Genomic DNA, 22,431 nt, shown 5'->3' on the forward strand with positions numbered 1-22,431 from the left:
TGGCGCAGTGGTTAAGAATCCGCCTGCCAATGCAGGGGACATGGGTTCGAGCCCTGGTCCCGGAAGATCCCACATGCTGCGGAGCAGCTGGGCCCGTGAGCCACAATTACTGAGCCTGCGCGTCTGGAACCTGTGCTCCGCAACAAGAGAGGCCGCGATAGTGAGAGGCCCATGCACTGCAATGAAGAGTGGCCCCCACTTGCCACAACTGGAGAAAGCCCTCGCACAGAAACGAAGACCCAACACAGCCATAAATAAATAAATAAATGAATAATTTACCAAAAAAAAAAAGAAATATTAAAACAATACAAACAGTTTGGAACTAAAGAAGGAATAGATCAGTGGCGCTGAGAAGGTTCCAGAAGTAGATGTTTCAAGTCAGTGGAGGAAAGTAAAATTGTTTAATATGTGTCTTTAGTAAAACTGGTGATTTGGGGAAAAAATAAATTCTTTAAACAGATGGAATTCCCAACTGATAAATAAATTAAACCTAAAAAATTAAATTCTAAAAGTACTAGAAGAAAGCATTAGTAGGCTGGGGGTAAAAATGGCCTTTCTAAGCAGGATATAACCCAGAAGCCATATAGAAAGATTGATAAATTTGATTGCATAAAAATTAAATATTGTTCATAGCAACAGTAACAACCAATAAAGCACCATCAACTAAATTAAGTAATGCCAAACTCAGAAAACCTATTTTGTGCATATGTGTCAGAAAAAACACTAATTCCCATTAAGACTCATACAAATTCAAATACAAATGAGAAAAACCATAAAAAATACATTAGAAAAATAGGCAAAGGATATGAATAAGCGATATGTAAAAAAGATATTCAGGTGTAAAATAAACATATGAAAGGATACTCACCATTACACATAACTAAAGAAACATACATCAAAACATTTCTTAACCTATCAGATTGGAAAAATAATTTTTAAACTTTATTTGAAAAAAATTCAAATGTATAAAAAATTGTGGGAAAAAGAAAACTTTCACGTACCCTTTACCAAGATTCACCACTTGTTAACATTTTGCCACATTTTCTCTATCATTTTGTCCTTATTATATAAATATTTTTCTTTCAACAATTTGAGAGTATACTGCATACATCATATTCCTTTACCCCTGAATGCTTCAATGTGTATAATCCCTTATTGGTCGTATCATTTGCAAATATTTTCTCCCATTCAGTAGGTTGTCTTTTTGTTTTGTCGATGGTTTCCTTTGCCGTGCAAAGGCTTTTAAGTGTAATTAGGTCCCATGTGTTTATTTTTGCTTTTATTTCCTTTACTTTAGGAGACGCATCCAAAAAAATATTGCTGCAATTGTGTCAAAGAGTGTTCTGCCTGTGTTTTCCTCTAGGAGTTTCATAGTATCTGGTCTTACATTTAGGTCTTTAATCCATTTTGAGGGGTTTTTAAAACATTTTTTTCAAAAGCAGTGAGCTTAATTCATAGTATTATTCATAGAACTTTTGTGGGGGGGGGGTTTGTTTATTTTTTTAATTTTTATTGAAATATAGTTGACTTACAATGTTGTGTTAGTTTCAGATGTACAGTAAAATGATTCAGTTACTATTCTTTTTTACATTCTCTTCCATTGTAAGTTATTACAAGATATTGAGTATAGTTTCCTGTGCTAGACAGTAGGTCCTTGTTGGTTATCTGTTTTATATACAGTAGTATGTTTATTTGAATCCCAAACTCCTAATTCATTTTGAGTTTATTTTTCTATATGGTGTTAGAGAATGTTCTAATTCTCTTTTATGTAGCTGTCCAGTCTTCCCAGCACCACTTATTGAAGAGACTATCTTTTCTCCATTGTATATTCTTGCCTCCTTTGTTGTAGATTAATTGACTATAATGGCGTGGGTTTATATCTGGCCTTTCTGGCCTGTCCCATTGATCTATGTGTCTGTTTTTGTGCAAGTATCATACTGTTTTGATTACTGTAGCTCTGTAGGAGAATCTGAAGTCAGGGAGCATGATTCCTCCAGCTCTGTTCTTTTTTCTCCAGATTGTTTTGGCTATTCGGGGTCTTTTGTGTTCCCATACAAATTTTTAAATTATTTGTTCTGGTTCTGTGAAAAATGCCATTGGTCATTTGATAGGGGTTGCATTGAATCTGTAGATTACCTTGGGTAGTGTGGTAATTTTAACAATATTGATTCTTCCAATCCAAGAACACAGTATATCTTTCCATCTGTTTGTGTTGTGTTCAGTTTCTTTCATCAGCGTCTTACAGTTTTCAGAGTACAGGTCTTCTGCCTTCTCAGGTAGGTTTATTACTAGGTATTTTATTCTTTTCAATGTGATGATAAATGGGATTGTTTCCTTAATTCCTCCTTCTGATACTTCATGTTAGTGGACAGAAATGCAACAGATTTTTGTATATTAATTTTGTACCTGCAACTTTACCAAATTCTTTGATGAGTTCTAGTAGTTTTCTTGAGGCATCTTTAGGATTTTCTATGTATAGTATCATGTCATCTGCAAACAATGACAGTTTTACTTCTTCCTTTCCAATTTGGGTTCCATTTATTTCTTTTTCTTCTCTGATTGCTGTGGCAAGGACTTCCAAAACTATGTTGAATAAAAGTGGTGAGAGACTTCCTTGGTGGCACAGTGGTTAAGAATCTGCCTGCCACTGCAGGGGACACGGTTTGATCCCTGGTCCAGGAAGATCCCACATGCCACAGAGCAACTAAGCCCACTACTAAGCAACTAAGTTGCACCACAACTACTGAGCCTGCGCTCTAGAGCCCATGTGCCACAAGTACTGAAGCCCGCATGCCTAGAGCCTGTGCTCTGCAACAAGAGAAGCCACCGCAATGAGAAGCCTGTGCACCACAATGAAGAGTAGCTGCTGCTCGCCACAACTAGAGAAAAGCCCATGCAGCAATGAAGACCCAACGCAGCCCAAAAAAATAAATTAAAAAAGTGGTGAGAGAGGGCATCTTTGTCTTGTTCCTGATCTTAGAGGAAACGCTTTCAGCTTTTCACCATTGAGGATGCTGTTAGCTGTGGGTTTCTCATATATGTAGCCTTTATTATACTGAAGTATGTTCCCTCTATGCCCACTTTCTGGAGAGTTTTTATTTTATCATAAATCGATGTTGAATTTTATCAAAAGCTTTTTCTGCATCTTTTGAGATGATTGTATGGTTTTTACTCTTCAGTTTGTTAACATGGTGTATCACATTAATTTGCAGATATTTAAAAATCCTTGCATCCCTAGGATAAATCTCACTTGATCATGGTGTGTGATCCTTTTAATGTACTGTTGGATTCAGTTCGCTAGTATTATTTTGTTGAGGATTTTTGCATCTGTGTTCATCAGTGATATTGGCCTGTAATTTTCTTTTTGTGTGTGATATCTTCGTCTGGTTTTGGTGTCAGGCATCAGCCATCAGGTATGATGGCTTCATAGAAGAGTTTAGAAGTGTTCTTTCCTCTGCAATTTTTTGGAATAGGATAGGAGTTAAGTCATCTCTAAATGTTTGGTAGAATTCACCTGTGAAGCTCTTTGGTCCTTGACTTTTGTTTGTTGGGAGATTTTAAATTACTGATTCAATTTCAGTACTGTTTCAATTTCTGTTTCTTCCTGGTTCAGTCTTGGGAGGTCGTACCTTTCTAAGAATTTGTCCACTTCTTCTAGGTTGTGCATTTTATTGGCATAGAGTCGTTCATAGTAGTCTCCGTGATCCTTTGTATTTCTGTGGTGTCAGCTCTAACTTCTCCTTTTTCATTTCAGATTTTATTGACTTGGGCCCTCTCCCTTTTTTTCTTTTTCTCTCTCTCTCTCTTTTTTAATTGAAGTGTAGTTGATTAACAATGTTGTATTAGTTTCTGGTGTACAGCAAAGTGATTCAGTCTATAAATATATATCAATTTTATATATCTATATATTCAGTTCTTTATGAGATTCCCTTTCATTTTGGTTATTACAAGATACTGAATATAGTTCCCTGTGCTATACCATAGCACCTTGTTGTTTATCTAGTTTATATATAGTAGGGTATATCTCTTAATTCCAAACTCCTAATTTATCCCTTCCCCATCCTTTCCACTTTGGTAACCATAAATTTGTTTCCTATGTCTGTGAGTCTGTTTCTATTTTGTAAATAAGTTCATTTGTATCATTTTTTTAGATTCCACATATAAGTGATATCATATAATATTTGTCTTTGTCTGGCTTACTTCACTTAATATGATAATCTCTAGATCCACTCGTGTTACTGCAAATGGCATTATTTCATTCTTTTTTATGGCTGAGTAATATTCCATTATATATAATGGAATATATATAATATAGGGTATACATACATATTATATATATACACCACATCTTCTTTATCCATTCATCTGTTGATGGACACTTAGGTTGCTTCCATGTCTTGGCTATTGTAAATAGTGCAGCTCTGAACATAGGGGTGCATGTGTCTTTTTGAATTAGAGTTTCTGTCTTTTCTGGATATATGCCCAGGAGTAGGATTGCTGGATCGTATGGTAACTCTATTTTTAGTTTATTAACCTCCATACTCTCCATAGTGGCTGCATCAATTTACATTCCCACCAACAGTGTAGGAGGGTTCCCTTTTCTCCACATCCTCTCCAGCCTTTATTATTTGTAGACCTTTTAATGATGGCCATTCTGACCATTGTTATGATACCTCATTGTAGTTTTGGTTTGAATTTCTCAATAGCAGTGTGGATATCTTTTCATGTGCCTGTTGGCCATCTGTATGTCTTTGTTGGAGAAATATTTATTTAGGTCCTCTGCCTACTTTTTGATCAGGTTGTTTGTTTCTTCTTTTGATATTGACCTGTATGAGCCGTTTGTATATTTTGGAAATTAAGCCCTTGCCAGTTGCATCATTTGCAAATATTTTCTCCCATTCTGTAGGTTGTCTTTCTGTTTTGTTTATGGTCTCCTTTGCTGTGCAAAAGCTTGGAAGTTTAATTAGGTCCAATTTGATTATTTTTGTTTTTATTTCTGTTGCCTTGGGAGACTGACCTAAAAACATATTTGTACGATTTATATCAGAGAATGTTTTGCCTATAATCTCTTCTAGGAGTTTTATGGTGTCATGTCTTATGTTTAAGTCTTTAAGCCATTTTGAATTTATTTTTCTGTATGGTGTGAGGGTGTGTTCTAGCTTCACTGATTTACTTGTGGGTGTCCAACTTTTCCAGCACCACTTGCTGAAGAGACTGTCTTTTTCCCATTGTATATTTTTGCCTCCTTTGTCGAAGATTAATTGACCATAGCTGTGTGGGTTTATTTCTAGACCCTCTGTTCTGTTCCATTGATCCATATGTCTGTTTTTGTGCCAATACCAATATAGTTTTGGTATATTGGTATATATATTGGTATATATAGTTTTGGTATATTGGTATATATACCAATATAGTTTTTCTGAAGTCTGGGAGGGTTATGCCTCCAACTTTGCTCTTTTTCCTCAGGATTGCTTTAGCAGTTCTAGATCCTCTGTAGTTCCTTATATTTATATATTTTATGATTATTTTTTCTAGTTTTGTGGAAAATGCCATTGGTATTTTGATAGGGATCACATTAAATCTGTAGCTTCCATTGGGTAGTATGGCCATTTTAACAATATTAATTCTTCCAAGAGCATGGGATATCTTTCCATTTCTTTGAATCATCTTCAGTTTCCTTTATTAATGTTTTATACTTCTCAGCATGTAAGTCTTTCATCTCGTTGGTCAGGTTTATTTCTAAATATTTTATTATTTTTTTGATGTTATTTTCAAAGGGATTTTTTTTTTTTACTTTTTCTTTCTGATATTTCATTGTTAGTGTAAAGAATGCAAGATTTCTGTATGTTAATCCTGTATCTTGCTACCTTGCTGAATTCGTTTATCAGATCTAGTGGTTTTTGTGTGGAGTCTTTAGGGTTTTGTATATATAGTATCATGTCATCTGCATATAATGACAATTTTACCTCTTCCCTTCTGATTTGGATACCTTTTATTTCTTTTTCTTGTCTTATTGCTGTGGCTAGGACTTCCAATACTATGTTGAATAAAAGTGGCAAGAGTGGACTTCCCTGGTGGCGCAGTGGTTAAGAATCCACCTGCCAATGCAGGGGACACGGGTTCGAGCCCTGGCCCGGGAAGATCCCACATGCTGCCGAGCGGCTGGGCCCGTGCGCCACAACTACTGAGCCTGTGCTCTAGAGCCCGTGAGCCACGGCTGCTGAGGCCTGTGTGCCTAGAGCCCGTGCTCCACAGCAAGAGAGGCCACCGCAATGGGAGGCCCCGCAACAAGGAGTGACCCCCGCTCGCCGCAACTGTAGAGAGCCTGCGCACAGCAACGAAGACCCAACACAGCCAAAAATAAATAAATAAATAAACTTATTAAAAAAAAAAAAGTGGCAAGAGTGGGCATCCTTATCTTGTTCCAGATTTTAGCAGAAAGGATTTCAGCTTTTCAGTGTTGAGAATTATGTTGGCTGTGAGTTTGTCATAAATAGCTTTTATTATGCTGAGATATGTTCCCTCTGCACTCACTTTGGTGAGAGTTTTTATCATGAATGGGCGTTGAATTTTGTCAAATAGTTTTTCTGCATCTACTGAGATGATCATGTGGTTTTTGTCTTTTGTTGATGTAGTGTATCACATTGATTGATTTGCTGAACCACTCTTATGACCCTGGGATGAATCTAACTTCATCATGATGTATGACCCTTTTTATGTGTTGTTGGATTTGGTTTGCTAATGTTTTGTTCAAGATTTTGGCATCTATATTCGTCAAAGATATTGGCCTGTAATTTTCTTTTTTGGTAGTGTTTTTGTCTGGTTTTGGTATCAAGGTGATGATAGCTTCATAGAATGACTTAGGGAGTGTTCTGTCCCCCTTAATCTTCTGGAAGAGTTTAAGAAGGATTGTTATATAAGTTCTTTTTATGTTTGGTAGAATTCCCCAGAGAAGCCATCCAGTCCTGGACTTTTGTCTGCAGGGAATTTTTGGTTTGGGACTTTTTTTTTTCTTTTGTTTTGTTTTTTTTTAATTACAGATTCTATTTAAATTCCAGTGATTGGTCTGTTCAAATCATCTATTTCTTCTTTTTTTTAAAAAAAATAATTAATTTTTTAATTTCTTTTTGGCTGCATTGGGTCTTTGTTGCTGCACACAGGCTTCTCATTGCGGTGGCTTCTCTTGTTGCGGAGCACGGGCTCTAGGCGCACGGGCTTCAGTAGTTGTGGCACATGGGCTCAGTAGTTGTGGCTTGTGGGCTCTAGAGTGCAGGCTCAGTAGTTGTGGTGCACGGGCTTAGTTGCTCCATGGCATGTGGGATCTTTCCGGACCAGGGCTCGAACCCATGTCCCCTGCACTGGCAGGCAGATTCTTAACCACTGCACTACCAGGGAAGCCCCATCTATTTCTTTTTGATTCAGTTTTGGTGGGCTGTACGTTTCTAGAAACTTGTCCATTTCCTCTAGGTTGTCCAACTTGTTGGCATATAATTGTTCATATTGTTTTCTTATGATTTTTTGTATTTCTGCAATGTCAGTTGTTATTTTTCCCTTTCATTTCTTATTTTGTTCATTTAGGACCTCTCTCTTTTCTTCTTGGTGAGCCTGGCCAGAGGTTTACTGATTTTGTTTATCCTTTCAAAAAACCAGCTCTTGGGTTTATTAGTTTTTTCCATTGTTTTTTTTTAATCTTTCTTTTATTTATTTCCTCTCTGATCTTTATTGTTTCCTTCCTTCAGCTGACTTTAGGTTTTGCTTGTTCTTCTTTTCTAATTCTTTTAGGTGGTAGGTTAGGTTGTTTATTTGAGATTTTTCTTATTTTTGAGGAAGGCCTGTATTGCTATGAACTTCCCTCTTAGGACTGCTTTTGCTGCCTCCATAGATTTTGTATGGTTGTGTTTTCATTGTCATTTGTGTCGAGATATTTTTTAATTTCCTTTTTTATTTCATTGTTGACTCATGGGTTTTTTAGTAGCATGTTTTTTAGTCTCCATATAATCTTTTTTTTTCATTTCTCATTCTGTGGTTGATTTCTAGCTTCATACTGTGTGGTCAGAAAAGAGCCTTGAAATAATTTCTATACTCTTAAATTTGTTGAGAGTTGTTTTCTTTCCTAGTATGTGGTCTTTCCTAGAGAATGTCCCATGTGCGCTTGAAAATAATATGTATTCTGGGTTTTTTTGGATGTAATGTCTTGAAGATATTAATTAAATCTAACTGTTCTATTGTGTCATGTAGGGTCTCCACTGCCTTATTGATTTTCTGTCTGGAAGATCTGTCCATTGACGTCAGTGGGATGTTAAAGTCTCCTACTTTTGTATTCCCATAAACTTCTCCCTTTATGTCTGTTAGTATTTGTTTTATGTATTTAGGTGCTCATATATTGGGGACATATATATTAACGAGTATAACGTCCTCTTCTTGTATTGATCCTTTTATCATTATATGATGTTCTTCTTTATCTTTCTTTATGGGCTTTGTTTTAAAGTCTATTTTGTCTGATATGAGTATTGCTACCCCTGCTTTCTTGTCACTTCCATTTGCCTGAAGTATCTTTTTCCGTCCCCTCATTTTCAGTCTGTGTGTGTCCTTCACCCTAAAGTGAGTGTCTTATAGGCAGCAATATTGTAGGCTCTCATGTTATTATCCAATCTGCCACTCTTTGTCTTTTGATTGGAGCATTTAGTCCATGACATTTGGGGTAATTACTGATATATATGTATTTATTGCCATTTTAAAGCTTATTTTCCAGTTGATTTTGTGTTTCTTCTCTATTCCTTTCTTTTCCTTTTGTTTTTCCTTTTATGTTTGATGGTTTTCTTTTCTATTATGCTTGAGTTCTCTTCTTTTTGCTTTTTTGGAATCTATTGTATGTTTTTGATTTGTGGTTACCCTGGTTTTCAAGTATGCTAACCTATTACTAGCTCTACTTGCTTTAGACTGGTAATCACATAATCTCAAACACAGTCTAAAAAAAAAAATCTACATTTTCTTACTTCCCTCCCCTACATTTTATCATGTCCTATTTTACATCTTCATGTTTATCCTTTTGCTGTTTATTGTAATTATAATTGCTTTCACAAAATTTTTTGATTTTTTAAAAAAAACCTCTGTACTGGTAAGTGATCTACAATCCTTTTATATATTTGCTTTTCCTATTGTGATTTTTTCTTTCCTATAGATTCTTATTTCTTTTCTATTTGAAGAAGACCTTTCAATATGTCTTTTAGGAAAGGTTTAGTATTGCTGTACCCTTTTAGTTTTTGCTTGTCTGAGAAATTCTTTATCTCTCCTTCTATTCTAAATGATCATCTTTCTGGGTAGATTTTCCTAGGTTGAAGGTTTTTCCCTTTCATGACTTAGAATATATCTTGCCACTCCCTTCCACCATGCAGCATTTCTGTAGAGAATTCAGCTGATAGCCTTATGGGGATTCCCTTGTAACTGACTTTTTGTTTTTCAATATCTGTAACTTTTGCCATTTTAGTTATAATATGTCTTGGTGTAGGTCTATTTGGGTTCCTCTTGTTTGGGACCCTCTGTGCTTCCTGTACCTGGATATCTATTTCTTTCTTTAAGTTTGGGAAGCTTTCAGCCATAATTTCTCCAGATAGATTTTTTTATCCCCTTTTCTCTTTCTTCTCCTTCTGGGACCCCTGTTATGCCTAGTTGGCACACTTTATATTATCCCATAGGTCTCGTATGTTGTTTTCATTTTTTTTTTCATTTGTCTTTCTGTCTGCTATTCTTATTTGGTGATTTCCATTATTCTATCTTCCAGATCATTCATTCGTTCTTCTGTATTATTTAGTTTGCTATTTCTTATTGCCTTTAGCTCAATTTTCATCTCAGCATTTAAGTTGTCTAATTTTGATTGGCTCCTCTTCATAGTTTCTTGTTACAGTGATCTTCATTTCTATCAATACCCTTTCTTAATTCCTTCTGCATTTTTATTACCTCCTTTTTGAACTCAGAGTCTAGTAGACTGGAGAGATCTGTTTCATTGTTCTTTCAGGCATTTTCTCTTGTTCTTTTAATTGGGAGTAGTTCCTACCTCTTCATTTTACTTATATTTCTCTGACTATGAATTTAGGAGAAACAGTTATCTACTGTGGTCTTGAAAAGCTGTTTTTGTACACAGGGAACATCCCTGTGTAGCCTGCATGAGTCTAATATTTTTGATGTGAGGGCTGTTTTTGATATGGATGCCTACCATGTCTTTCCTCAGGGAGTGCTGGCTGTTTTCCCCTTGATTGGGGGTGTGATTGGTGGTGTGGTGACCAGAGCCTGCGCTGGATGTCACATCCCTGTCGGTGGCAGGGTCGGCTCCCCAATTGTTGGAGTAGAAGCCCCTAGAGTCGGTTCTAAGCTGTGGTGTGAGATAAGCTGGACTGGAGCACTGTCACTGGGAAAGGAGCTACTGAGTATTCCTCTGCAGGAGCTGTTCACCAAGACGTTTACTCTTTGACATTGCCTGTCACCCCTTGTGCACATTCACAAAGTACAGTGTTGTTGGCACTGCCCTCAGCCCCACCTTAGCTGTGGGAACATGGGCAATCAAGTCCCTCAGGCGCTGTGTTCACAAAGCCGCCAGTGCAAATCCACTGAAATTGCAACACACAGACCTGCCGTAGTTGCACGGCAGGACCTTGACCCATCTGGGAGTGCTGGGAATCAGCCCATATTCCAGCCCTGCCTCCGTATGTGCATGCCCACAAAGTCCACTGCTTCTAATGCCTGACCTGCCCCAGACAAGGGAGCAACAGTAATCCACTTGCATGTCCCACAGGCACTTCGCTCACAAAACTGCCAGCTGCATAAATTCACCAGAGTCACGCCCCTGCCGGCAATTGGATCAGATTTGAGCCCCGCCTGTGTGTGGGCAACCCACCAATGCTTGCTCATAGCAGCAGAGTTGTGTCCGTCATGAGCACGCTGAGAATGAGGATGCTATGATGAGGCCATGCCCCTCCCTTTGTGTGCAAGTTGATAATGGAGCTCCTGTGACAGGCCTGGGCTCTGTCCTGCCCACACCCCAAGTTGTGGCCCACACCACACTACATGACCTTCAGGCTGTCTCCACACAGCCAAACCAAGTCCTTTTCTCAGATCTTTCTTTTGAAGCCCAAGTTTCAGCACCCAGCCACTGTACACACCAGCAGGAGTGTGTCTTGGGCTGAGAAGTACACCAAGGTGTCCAGGACTCTCTGTACTGGTCTCTCTCTAGCCTACCTGCCACAAGCCAGCCACTGCACTCTCCTTTGAGCCTCTGAAGCTTCCTTTCTGTCCCAGCTGATCTCCCAGTAGGTAAAGGAGGTTCCAGGGTGAGCGAACCTTTCTGCTTTCACAGCTCCCTCCCAGGGGCACAGGTCCCATCTCAATTCCTTTTATTTATTTTTTTCCTTTCCTCCTACCTGGTTTCATGTTGATCTTTTCTTGAAGCTTTGGTTGTATGAGATCTTCTGCTAGCGTTCAGTAGGTATTCTGTAATAACTGTTCCACATGTAATGTGTTTTGATTAATTTGTGGGAAGAGATGAGCTGCATGTCCTTCTATTCCACCATCTTGATCTCCCCTCCCTTTTTTTCTTGATGAGTCTGGCTAAAGGTTTATCAGTTTTGTTTATCTTTTCAAAGAACCAGATTTTAGTTTCATTGTTCTTTTCTATTTTTTTTTTTACTCTCTTAATTCATTTATTTGTGCTCTGATTTATGATTTCTTTCCTTCTACTAACTTTGGGTTTTGTTTATTCTTCTTTCTCTAGTTCCTTTAAGTGTGAGGTTAGGTTGTTTATTTGAGATTTTTCTTGTTTCCTGAGGTAAGATTGTATCGCTGTAAATTTCCCTCTTAGAACTGTTTATGCTGCGTCCCATAGGTTTTGGATCTTTTTGTTTTCATTTTTCTCTAGGTATATTTTAATTTCCTCTATGATTTATTTCTTCAGTGATCCATTGGTTGTTTAGTAGCATATTGTTTAGCCTCCATGTGTTTGTGTTTTTTGCAGTTTTTTTCTTTTGATTTCTAGTCTCATAGTGTTGTGGTCACAAAAGATGCATGACATGATTTCACTTTTCTTAAATTTACTGAAGGTTGTTTTGTGGCCTAGCATGTGATCTACCCTGGAAAATGTTCCATGTGCACTTGAAAAGAATGTGTTTTTTGCTGCTTTTGGGTAGAATGCTCTGTATATATCAGTGAAATCCATTTGGTCTAATGTGTTATTTAAGGCCTATGTTTCTTTGTTGATTTTCTATCTGGATCATCTGCCCATTGTTTTAAGTGGGGTGTTAAAGTCCCCTACTATTATTGTGTTACTGTCGACTTCTCCTTTTATGTCTGTTAATATTCGACTTATATAGTTGGGTGTATATATATTTACAATTGTTATATCTTCTTGGATTGATCCTTTGATCATTATATAGTGTCTGTCTTTGTCTCTTGTAACAGTCTTTATTTTAAAGTCTGTTTTGTCTGATATAAGTATCGCTACTCCATCTTTCTTTTATTTCCATTTGCATGGAATATTGTTTTCCATCCCCTCACTTTAATTCTGTATGTGTCTGTATGTAGATCTGAAGTGAGTCTCTTGTAGGCAGCACATATGCAGGTCTTGTTTTTGTATCCATTCAGCCAGTCTATGTCTTTTGGTTGAGCCTTTAGCCATTTACATTTAAGATTATTATCAGTGTGTATGTTGCGATTGCCATTTTGTTAATTGTTTTGGATTTGTTTTTGTAGGTCTTTTTTTCTCCTTTCTTATTCTTTTGTTCTCTTCTCTTGTAGATTCCTTTTTCTTTTTTGTGTGTATATCTATTATAGAATTTTGGTTTGCAGTTACCATGAGGTTTTTGTATAGCAGTCTATATACAAACACAGTTGTTTTAACTTGCTGATCTCTTAATTTCAGATGTATTTTAAATACCCTGTATTTGTACTATCCTCCCCTCACGGTTACTATTTTTGATGTCATATTTTACATCTAATTGTTTTGTGTATCCCTTAACTGCTTATTGTGGATACAGATGATTTTACTACTTTGGTCCTTTTTTTAAAATAAATTTATTTATTTATTTTTGGCTGCATTGGGTCTTTGTTGCTGTGTGCAGGCTTTCTCTAGTTGCAGCCAGCGGGGACTACTCTTTGTTGAGGTGCGCAGGCTTCTCGTTGTGGTGGCTTCTCTTGTTGGGGTGCACGAGCTCTAGGGCGCGTGGGCTTCAGTAGTTGTGGCACATCGGCTCAGTAGTTGTGGCTCATGGGCTCTAGAGTGGGAGCCCATGAGCCACAACTCATGTGGGATCCTCCCGGAGCAGGGGTCGAACCTGTGTCTGCTGCGTTGGCAGGCGGATTCTTAACCACTGCACCATCAGGGAAGTCCCTGCTTTTGTCCTTTAACCTCCCTACTTGCTTTGTGTGTGGATGATTTCCTACCTTTACTGTTTGCCTTTACCAGTGAGCTTTTTCATTTCATAATTTTCTTGTTTCTATTTGTGGCCTTTTCTTTTTCACCTAATGAAGTTCCTTTAACAACGTATTGACTGGAGACCTATTAATACATCTTTTATTACCTGAACGTTATTGACCAGAGGAATATCAATATGTTTTTAGAGAGTGATATAATTAACATCACCATGCGAAGTTGTTAGAGCTTAAAATTGATCAAGGGTTCATTTTACAACTTATGATTGTTGTTATTCGCATTTTGCTCCATTAGGTTTTTGTTCCAACCTTGTGTATGTTATAAACGCAAGTTCATTACCATAAAAATTTTTTAAATGATTCATCACAAAATTTTGAATGAAGAAGAATTTTTCAGTGAATTTTATGCAGATACTTTCTCTGATTGTCCAAATGACATATATGCTACTGTGTTAGAAGATGATAGTTCCTCAGAATATAGTTCTGATTCAGACGATGTGAATATTAGACCAACAAAAAGACAAAAAAAAACCTTAGTGATTGATTCTGATACAGAAAGTGAAAATGAAACTCATGGTTCTGGAAAATGCTCCTTTGCTTCTACAGAAGAGTGTATTGAAGACAACATTCCATGAAAATTAGAAGACTTTACAAGTGTGTCAGGTATAACTATTGAATGTAATATCCCACAAAGTCTTAGTGAAATAACAGAACTAATTTTTGGTAACAACTTTTTCGAGTTGGTCACTTCTCAAACTTGTATCACCAACAGAATGAAAAACCATATAAAAAGTATGAGAAGGCTTTAAAATGGACTGATGTAATCAATAGTGACATGAAGAAGATTCTTGGATTAATAATTTTGATGGGACAAATAAGAAAGTCACACTGGAAAGAATATTGATCAACTGATCGCTTACGTGAAGTACATATCTTTCCAAAGATTATGATGGGAAGAAGGTTCGAACAAATGATGACATTTCTTCACTTTGACGATAAATCAGAAACTCCACTTCCTGCAGACAGAATTTCAAAAGTTAAACCTCTCTTGGATTATTTTCTACCAAAATTTCAGTCGATCTTTATACCCAAACAAGAGCTATCACTTGATGAGGCAATGATAAAGTGGAGAGGACGACTCAGATTCAAAACCTATAATTCCAGAAAACTTACAAAATATGGAGTTTTGGTCACGATGGTTAGTTAAAGTGAAACTGGGTATATATGCAAACTTGAAATTTACACAGGTGAAGGAAAGAAACTGCAAGAAACAATATTATCAGTCATACAACTTTATCTTGGTTCACGGCACCATATTTACCAAGACAATTATTACAACAGTGTGTCCACATCTGAAATATTGTTGAAAAATAAAACCAGAGTTTGTGGGACTATAAGAGAGAATTGTGGTCTACCAAACCAATTAAAGGAGAAATTTTAAAAAGTCTACAGAGGGGAGAAATGTCATTCTTATGCAAGGGAGAAGTGATTCTTCTTACATGGAAAGACAAGAGGCTAGTCCGCATGGTGACAGCTATTCATGAGGCCTCCACAGCATCTACAGGAAAGGAAGACAGGAGGACTGGCCATCAGATAACTAAGCCCACTTGTATACTAGAGTATAATAAATATATGAAAGGAGTTGATTGATCTGATCTATATCTGGCAAACTTCAATATCCTCTGGAAAACTCGAAAATGGTATAAGAAAGTGGGTTTCTATTTGAGTAATTACAGTTTATTCAATGCGTTTAAAGTTTATTGTAGCCTTAATGCACAGAATAAAATGACTAACAAGCAATTTTTGTCAGCAGTAGCTAGAGAATGGGTAACTGAGCATTCTGATGAATGTAGTGGTAGTCCCACACCTGGTCCTTCTTGTGGCATTTCTAAAAGAGCCGCCTGCAAAGATCCACCTTGTCGACTATCAGGTAAAATAAAAGAACATATTCTAGAGATAATAATACCAACAGGACTAAAAAATAAATTAAAATGCTGCCAGAAAGTGTAAGTCTGCTCTTCCAGGGGAAAGCACAGTGAAACACAGTATATTTGTAATAGATGTTCTTTTCCCCTGCACAGAGGTTCCTGCTATTATTGCCTGTCACACTCTAATGAAATATTAGAATGCTTTAGTAAGATATGTACAAAGTTTCAAATAAATACATTAAGTGCAAAAAAAGTTGTTGATATTTACTCAAATGCGGGTGTTTCAATATTCACTTGTATAGCAAACCACTGGCCACAGGTGTTAGTTTCTGCAAAAATCCCCTGGTCAATAATGTGTCAACATTTGTTATAAAGCTAATTTGGTGGTGCTGAACTCTTAGATTTTGCTTGTCTTTAAAGCTTTTAATTTCTCCATCAAATCTGAATGAAAGCCTTGCTGGTAGAGTATTCTTGGTTGTAGGTTTTTCCTTTTCATCACTTTACATATATTGTGCCACTCCCTCCTGGCCTGCAGAGTTTCTGCTGAAAAATCAGCTGATAGCCTTATGGGAGTTCCCTTGTATGTTATTTGTTGCTTTTCCCTTGTTGCTTTTAATATTCTCTCTTTATCTTTAATTTTCGTCACTTTGATTACAGTGTATCTTGGTGTGTTCCTCTTTGGGTTTATCCTGTGTGGGACTCTCTGAGCTTACTGAATTTGGGTGATGGTTTCCTTTCCCAGGTTAGGGAAGTTTTCAGCTAGCATGTCTTCAAATATGTTCTCAGGCCCTTTCTTTCTTTCTCCTTCAGGGACCTCTATAATGCGAATATTATTGCACTTGATTTGTTCCAGAGATCTCTTAAATTGTCCTCATTTCTTTTCATTCTTTGTTCGTTTTTCTGTTCAACAGCAGTGATTTCCACTACTCTGTCTTCCAGCTCACTGATCCGTTCCTTTGTATCATTTAGTCTGCTACTGATTCCTTCTAGAGTATTTTTCATTTCAGTTATTGTATTCTTCATCTCTGTTTTGTTCTTCTTTATATTTTTATTTATATTTTCAATCTTAACCACTGGAGCACCAGGGAAGTCTCATAAGTAAAGTTGTCTTTTGATTTTTGATTTTTTTGTAAAAACTTCTGACTTCTCATTCTGTGCATCCATTCTTCTCCTGCATTCTCTCTTTTTTTTTTATAGTAATCATTTATTTATTTATTTTTATATTTATTTTTGGCTGTGTTGGGTCTTCATTTCTGTGCGAGGGCTTTCTCTAGTTGCGGCAAGCGGGGGCCACTCTTCATCGCGGTGCGCAGGCCTCTTCACTATCACGGCGTCTCTTGTTGCGGAGCACAGGCTCCAGACGCGCAGGCTCAGTAGTTGTGGCTCATGGGCCCAGTTGCTCCGCGGCATGTGGGATCCTCCCAGACCGGGGCTCAAACCCGTGTCCCCTGCATTAGCAGGCAGGCTCTCAACCACTGCGCCACCGGGGAAGCCCTCCTGCATTCTTTGATCTTTATGATCATTACTCTGAACTCTTTCTCAGGTAGATTGCTTTTCTCCACTTCACTTAGTTCTTCTTCTGGGGTTTTATCTTGTTCTTCCATCTGCAATATATTCCTCTGCCACCTCATTTTGTCTATGTTGGCATTTTATTTTTATGTATGTGGTGTGTTAATTACATTTCTCAACCTTGAAGAAGTGCCCTACTCTAGGAGACGTCCTTTGCATCCCAGCAGTACACTCCCCTCTTGTCACCCAAGCTGTATGCTCTAGGAGTTCCCTGTGAGAGGGCTGTGTGGGTCCTTCTGTTGTGGAGGGCTGACTATGTGTGTGGACTGTTAGGCTTGGTTGGCCCCAAGTCCAGTTGGTTGCCAAGCTCTGCCTTGTGTTGATGCTGCTGGCTGCTGTTTAGTGGGGGCATGGTCACGAGGCAGATGATTGCAGAACCTAGGGGGCCCCAGGGTTAGTTATGGTTCACTGGTGGGTGGAGTCAGGGTCCCAAAGACCCTGGGGCCATTTCCCACCCAGTGGTGGGTAAAGCCAGATTCTGGGGCTAGTGCGACTACCAGAAGACAGAGCTGGCTCCTGGAGTCTGCTGCAGGGCCCAGGGATCCCCGAGCTCATTTCAGATTATCGGGGAATATGGGGGCATTTCCTGACACAGTTGGGTATGGGGTCCACAGTGTCCCAAACCTTGCATTGGCCTGCTAGTGGGCAGGGCCAGATCCCAGCTGATTCCAGGGTATGGTCTGGCCTGCTGTTGGTGTACTCGATCCACAGGCTACAGGATCATAGTTTTCTTGCATCTGGTGTCTGCCCCCTGATGGGTGAGGCTGGTCTAGAGGCTAGTGCAGGCTTGTTGGTGGGAAGGGCTGGTGCCTGCCCAGTGGTGGGTGGAGCTGGGCCTTGGCCTTCTGGTGGGCAGAGCTGTGTCTAGGGGCATGTTTAGAGAGAGCCGTGGGCTCAGGAAGTCTTTAGGCAGCCTGTCTGCTGATGGATAGGGCTGTGTCCCTGCCCACTTAGTTGTTTGGCCCAAGGCATCCCAGCACTGGCACCTATAGGCTATTGGGTGGGGCCAGGTCTTGTTGCTAATGAGCCAAGATGGCAGCTGCCAGTAGCATTGTTCACACATTTGAATGTTCCCCAGTAGGTCTGCCACCAGTGTCTATGTCCCCAGGGTGAGCCACTGTCACCCCCCACCTCTCTAGGAGACTCTCCAAGACCAGCAGGTAGGTCTGGCAGAGGCTCCTATCAAATTACTGCTTTTTCCCTGGGTCCCAGTGCACGTGAGATTTTTGTGTGCACACTTTAAGAGTGAAGTCTCTATTTCCCCCAGTCCTGTGGGGCTCCTGCAATTAAGCCCCGCTGGCCTTCAAAACCAAATGCTCTGGGGGCTTTTCTTCCCAGTGCCTTACTCCTGGCCTAGGGAGTCTGACGTGGAGCTCAGAACTCTCACTCCTTTGGGAGAACCTCTGCAATATGATTATTCTCCAGTTTGTTGGTTGCCCTCCTAGAGCTATGGGATTTTTTTTTCTTTTTTCTTTTTTTTTCTGCACTGCACGCCTTGTGGGATCTTAGTTCCCCAACGACGGATTGGACCCGGGCCCTCGGCAGTGAAAGTGCAGAGTCCTAACCACTGGACCACCAGGGAATTCCCTGGGCTATGGGATTTGATTATATCACGAGTCTGCCCCTCCTGTCAGTCTTGTTGTGGTTCCTTCTTTATATCTTTAGTTGTAGAAGATCTTTTCTAGTAGGTTCCAGTCTTTTTCATCGATGGTTCTTCTGCAGATAGTTGTGATTTTGGTGTGCTCATGAGAGGAGGTGAGCTCGGGGTCTTTCTGCTTTGCCATCTTGGCTACTCTCCCCTCTTAGCTCTTTTATATTCTTATTTTTTGTCCACATATGTTAGTCTCTTATTATTAATGTGTTTCTATCTATTACCCCTTGCATTATCTGTAGTTTATATTTGTTGTCACTATGTTGCTTGATGAATATATAATCCTTTTGTATCTTATAAATTGTAACTTTTAGCTTTGTAAAGTGTCCTCCCTTGTCAGATTTAATTATTTTGTTCTCTGAATTCTATTTTGTCTGATATCTGGCTTTCTGTTCCTGTTTTCTTATTGTTTTCAGTTGCTTGATGTATCTTTGCCCATCCCTTTACTTTTAGTCTTTTTGCATCATGATGTTTTAGGTATTTTTCTTGAATTGGGTTTTGCTTTATGAGCCAGTTTGAAAATCTTTTTCTTTAAATAGGCAGTTAAAACCCACTTGTATCTATTGCTATGACTGATATGTTTGTTGTCAACTCTGTTATATTATATTTTTGTAAATAGTATCTGATTTAGTTGTTTTTACTCTATTTCTCTGTATAGTGTCTTCTTTGCTTTTCATTTTAATATCTTTTGATATATAGGAAGGTTTGTATTTTTGTTCCAGTGGTTACTTTTGTAAACTAGAAAAAAAGAAGAGCAAATTAAACCCAAAGTAGAAGGAACAAAGTATAAAGGATGAAGCAAAAATTAATGGTACTTTGAAAAAAATTGATGAACCTCTAGCTGTACTGATCAAGAAAAAAAGGAGAGAAGATACAAATTACCAGTATCAGAAATAAAAGAGAGGACATCACTTCAAATCCCTCAGACATTAAAAAGGATAATAAGGGAATATCATGAGCAATGTTTTGCCAATAAATTCAACAACATGAAATTGGCAAATTGTTTGAAAAACACAAATTACAAAAACTTAAGAAGAAACAGAAAACCAGAATAACCCTATATCTATGAAAGAAATTTTAAACCAGTGATTTAAAAACCTTCCCACAAAAAAAAACACCAGTCCCAGAAGGTGAATTCTATCGAACATTTAAGAAGGAAATAATACTAATCATATACCAAATCTTTCAGAAAAAAGTGGTGGAGGTTGCCAAATAAGGTCAAAATCACCCTGATGTCAAAACCACAGACACTAAAATAAAACTACAGATCAATATCTCTCATGAATTTAGATGAGAAAGTCCTTAATACAATATTAGTAAATTGATTCCAACAAAATATAAAAAGAGGAATACACCATAACTAAATGGAGTTTATACTTCATTAAAATTAATTGAGTCAGTATTTTATAGTCACACTTAATTTCTCATTCAAAGTAACTCCTTCACACAACTTCTTTAACAGATTTGACTCTTAACTTCATTCCACTGTTTTTAAATATCAAACCCACTCTCCAAAAAATAAAGATTTGCCATCATTTAGGATTTCCAAAATAATTTTCCAAAGTCATTGGACCCCAGATTAAGAAATCCCTGCTTTAGAATCTTTGGGAATGATGGTAATGTCCTATATCTTTATTGTGGTCATGGTTACATGAGTATATACATTTATCAAAACTTACTGAACTGTACATTTTAAATGAATAAATAAAGTTGATTTTTTTAAATTTCCTGCTTTAATCATAGCTTCAGTTTTAGATCTAAGGTAGTTACAAATATCTGAAGAATATTTTTAACAGTAGAGAAGGTTTTTAGGATCCCTTGCAGTTCTAACCCTGCCTCCAAAGTCAACTGATATATTGAAATCCCAGTGAGGAAACCTTACCCTTGATCATGGACTAGAATGGTTCTGTGTGGATGCAAAGAAAGTTACCGTTTGGGGCTGAAAACTTGTGATTCATTTAAGTTATTTTCGAACTTAAATCTATATTTAATTTCCTTCTATTTTATTAGGCATAACTTAATTCATACAGTGTTACGCTTGCTCATAAACATAAACTTAAATTTTTTTTTCAACTCAACATCAGTGAATTCACCATTCATTTCTGTTACAACTCTAGAATACTTTCCTTATTCATTCTTATTGTTTTCAGCTTTATTCATTTTTCAGATTGTATCTACATTTATCTGAAGAAACTAAAAGTTAGCTCATTACCATAATAGTGTGGGACTTAAAATTAGATCTCCTGCAAACTTTTATTTAAAAAGTGGGTATTTTAAAGCATTATTTTCTTAACCTGGTTGTTTGGTTCAAGGATAGACTTCAGTGCTAGATTTGCCCTAATGGTAGATCGTTAATATCTTTTTCTTGTTGATGGAAAAAAGAGAAGTGACGTTTTAACCAGACTTTGTTCATCAAAAATATTATTTTTACTCTTTGCTCTTAGTGCCAAAAAACATTTTCTCACACAGATGTTTGTGTCTTCTTGCCATCTAAGATTTCCAGTAAGTGACTTGTTAAACTTTAAACTTGGTGTTCCTTGATATTTATATATTTGTTTTATAATCACTAAATTGGGGGGAAAATTTATACTCTGACAAGATCCTAAAAGAATGTTAATGCACTTCACAAAGATATACAATACCACTTGTCTTAAGTAAAGAAATCAGAGTAAAAAGAAAATAAGAGGAAAGAAAGATACAACTATGGCTAAAATTTTGTATGCCGTGAAGGCCAGCATACTTCATTTGGAGCTAGGCCCCAAATCTGGCTCTTGACTTTATAGCCCCCAACATAAGGCTGCCAGATAAAATACAGGATGGCCAATTGAATTTATTTCAGATGAACAACAAATAGTTTTTAGTATAAATATGCCCTGTACTCTTATTTGCTAAATCCAACAACCCTGCCACAGAGAGTACAATGCAGGCATTCTAACTAAGTGACCTGGCTAAGCAACCTCACCTAAAATTTAAAGGTTTCCTATTTCATTCCTGAACCCCAGAAGGTCTCTCATTCAGATGATATGAAGACTTGTGCCATAAAACTCGAAGTGCTCATTAGTGTTTTCCACTATAAGTACAGATGACCTTATGGCCCTTAACTTTTATTTTGAGATTTGCATTTTTTCTAATGTACTTGGGGAAAAATTCTTAATCAGATATTCAAATTGTTATGGCTTATCTCGTTTCCTCCTAAATATTCTGACTTTTTGACGAGCATGAAAATAACCCTGTCCCGAGAGAATACATCATCTGCATCAGAGCTTGCATGGTGGGAATTTGAGCTCTTAAACCATATCCTTCCTACATTAACAGACATCACATGTAGCACACTCTTCTGAATGGGAGAACAAACCACATGGAGTGTAGCAGTGACCATTTCCCTTCTCTGCATTGCACCTTGTCCCTTTTACTCTACATACCGATGACAAGCTTTACAAGATTCGGGGATTTGTGGCTGGACTGCACAGCAATGTTGCCATTTCATCTGCGTTCTGACAATGCCCTAAAGCCTTGGGTACAGATAAATAATTGGTGTGTCTGTAGTTTCATATATATATATATGAGAATATGAACATATCAGAGTGGTTTGGTCCTCAGAGGCGTTTTCCTGGGTGTAATGCTCTCATCGTTATGTTCATTTTTGCTTGTAGAAATGCTGACATGCTCATTCTTTTTTCAAACTGGCCCCTTGGTGCTTCTGCCCTAGACATTGCCCTTTCAGCAACTAACCTTCCTCTAAAAGCTTTTCCTGATTTTTTTATATGCCTCTTATATTTCTGGGAGTTCTAATTTGGTATAGTTAGTTTAGTTTATTTTGAATATAAATTTTTATCTTCATACTTCATTTTGGAAAAAAAGTATCAT

General features: G+C 37.7%; 1 protein-coding gene across 3 annotated transcripts in view; it reads left to right on the forward strand.

Annotated features, from left to right (window-relative positions):
* The window catches only part of KLHL20 (kelch like family member 20), an 87,701-nt gene that overhangs the window by 19,030 nt on the left and 46,240 nt on the right, over window positions 1-22,431 (forward strand). The window lies entirely within an intron of this gene.

Source organism: Balaenoptera ricei, chromosome 1, assembly GCF_028023285.1.
Source record: "Balaenoptera ricei isolate mBalRic1 chromosome 1, mBalRic1.hap2, whole genome shotgun sequence".
In the NCBI taxonomy this organism is placed as follows: Eukaryota; Metazoa; Chordata; class Mammalia; order Artiodactyla; family Balaenopteridae; genus Balaenoptera; species Balaenoptera ricei.